Below are 3175 nucleotides of genomic sequence, written 5' to 3'. Positions count from 1 at the left end.
GATGTGCTGGGGATTCACAAAATCTAAAATACGGAACTTTAAAATTTGATTCTTCTTTTCCTCCTGAATAATTACCAGAAAAAGGTTTAATTCTATAATAATCATATATGTATATTTATAAAATAAAACAGTATCAAATAATACTCAATCCTATACTGTAAACACTTAAACACCATTTGGACTATTGGCTCAATTTTAATTTGTAACTAATAAATAATAGAAAGGGGAATTTTAAAATTTATTTAACAAAAAATATTAATATTCCGTATTGGTATATTAAACTAACAAAAACGTTTAAAAATTGTTTCAAAAGACTTTCCAAAAGTATTACTCGTATAATTGTAAATGTAATTTAATGTTAACTAGAATTGGTGATAATTAAAGTGATGTAGTTTTTCATTTGTTTATAAAGTATGCGTAGGTATACCAAGAAAAGGGAAATTGACCTTAGAGTGGGATCTGTTGATATTGAAGGACGACCGAAAGTTCGTTTGTTGTTTTAAAAACATAATATCTATCCGGATGGTCACAAGGTTGATTACAAGACAGAATCACATTCTTAATAAAACAGGAATAAAACACCGATCTAACTTTATGGAAATTAACTGAAAGAATTATGTAAAAATTGGTGGCGAGTCATTGACTGTGTAAGGTGTTGTTTTGATGAGTCTCAAGCAAGGAAAATTTTCCATGATAAATAAATAATGCTGAGTGTAGCTCCTAAATCTAATAAGATCTAAATCGATTTTAGAATGGACAATACATTAACTATCAATCGGATTATTGAACCATTTATATTTACATTATAACACAGAACTTGCATCTTTGAAGATAATATTCACTTGAGGTCTTGAGCGGTTTAATTGACTACATATAAATTCATAAAAAATTGTCATTAGTTTAAGAGTATATAACTTCCAAATTTTGACTTTAATATGTTATTTAACAAACTTTGTAAGAGAAGATAACACAATGAAATTAAAAGATGATATTTTTGTATTTTTAATACACAAAGTGCTCATAAGGTTCCAATTTTTGTGGAGTTTATTTAAAATATGCTGAATGTGTAGGTATTTTGTTGTGAGATGTACGGGGTGTTCCAAAATCAACTAATTCGGTCCATTAAAAACAAAAAAAGCAGTTTTGTGTTAATTTTTATTTGAAGGATAACGATAACCAAACAATGGTAAGGATAAATTTGAATTTGCAAGGTTACGGACTTCTTATATGTATTTAATTTTCATTTTTCTAAATTGTTACCATAAGTCTTAGAAAAACAAAAACCGATCTTGCAAGAACAAGACCAAGACTAAATATGTAGGACCAAGACCGAGTCCAAGGGTAGGTTCTGCTCTTGTGGATGCTCATTAGTAATAGAGACTGATGAGTCTGTGGCTGAGGAGTACCTACATCTTGAATGTCAAAACGCATTCCACGTTTTTGAAAAGTCTTGTGGAATTTTCCATTTTCTGAGGATGCTGCAATAAAGAAGCAAAACGTTCACCAGAATTCGATTCCTTTATTTGATTCGTAATTTTGTCCAAATCCCTATGAAAACTTTGAAATTTGCCTTAACGTGGACACGAATAGAAGCTTATTCAAATCTTTTAATTTATTTATATATTTAGTGTAACATTACAGAGAATAGACATACTGCGAAGTATTGCAATTGTTTTTGTGAATTATTAAACTTTTTAGCAGTAATAATTCTCCACGTATGCCACGTCTTTCCGGCGATTGTATTTTAATGATTTCAATTTCGTTACCTAGTACTTTGCCTTAATTTATTTTATCGGCAGTGAGGTCACCTTCGAAATGTTCAAATTAACAGAAATGTAATATCTGATTAGTTTAAATAAAATGCAAATATAACAAATTATTAGCAGTTCTGATTTATTATATCTCTTTATGCGCCTTTAGTACCATTTGAATTACAATTTTCTTATTTAGGATTGTCGCTGTGCTTTCATGCATTAATTGTAAAATAAAATGTATCTTTAATATGTTCTTTTTCTTTACAGTCGTCAGGCTGGTTGAACTTACACCCCTCCTCTTGAGTCCTGTCTCAGCTTCTAATACTTGCAAATTTATTTACAGAATATCATTTTCGTCAAACTTTGACTTTTTCAGACTAAATAATAATTAAAAAAAATCTCATAAACACTAATCTTAAATGTTATCAATTTAATAAGAGAGGTAGTAGTAGTAGAGGTAGTACTTTTCAATGAAAATACAAAATAAATATATGTATTTACNTAAAATTATTTTAATTTACAATATATTTTTAGAGCGTAAACCCCTTCGTTAAGGAAAGGGATTATAAATCGTAAATAATATAGCCATTATCAGTATAATCAGTAAGAAAACAAAAAATTAGTTAATGAATTCTGTGGAAAAATTTTGATTGAGTACGTAGTCGCAAACCTTTGCACTATCATTATACAGAATGACAAACAACCAATGGTATAACTGTTTGTCGTGCAAATGCATCAACTTTTTTAGTTACTGATCTTAATTTGTTTTCATATTGTCAATGCAGTTGTTTTCCATAAACTTTAGAGAATCTTCTAGCTTCCTATTTAAAAAAAAAGTGAACATAAAATTTAACAATCCCTTGAACTAATACGCAACCATTTTACAAAGTGATGAAACAGTGCAAGATTATTATTATAATAGGTTTTATTTCTTTTTCAGCTCGCAATTAAACCCGAAATTTGGATAACTGGACTGAAGTGCTGGACAAATCAGGATCCAGAGGAGAAGTTGTTTCTGAAATTGTGTTAGTCATTTGTTAAATTGTTTTGTCTTCTTTGGCTTTTTTAATTGTTGTTTCTGAAAAATTCCGGGATTGTATTGTTTGTTCTTTAATAACAGCCTATCCACATACACTCAAAAATGTTTCTCTTTCTACTTTGAGTTTTGGGAATCTAATTTGTTACTGGAGAAGGTATGATTGTTTAAATTGTAGGAGAAAGATTGTACTTAATATGCATCACATCAATGTTATAACTATTAATTATTGACTGCTACTGTAGTTTTTATTATGGATAGTGTTTTAGTAGAATAACGGATTGAATGGAAACTAATTAAAGTATTAATACGGTGATTACAGTGTCTGAGAATAGCAACGACAGTTTATCTTTATTTTCTATCAATATATATATATAGGGCTAGA

Source organism: Agrilus planipennis, unplaced genomic scaffold (assembly GCF_000699045.2).
Source record: "Agrilus planipennis isolate EAB-ADULT unplaced genomic scaffold, Apla_2.0 scaffold212, whole genome shotgun sequence".
In the NCBI taxonomy this organism is placed as follows: Eukaryota; Metazoa; Arthropoda; class Insecta; order Coleoptera; family Buprestidae; genus Agrilus; species Agrilus planipennis.
Note: the sequence above shows the minus strand (reverse complement) of the source record.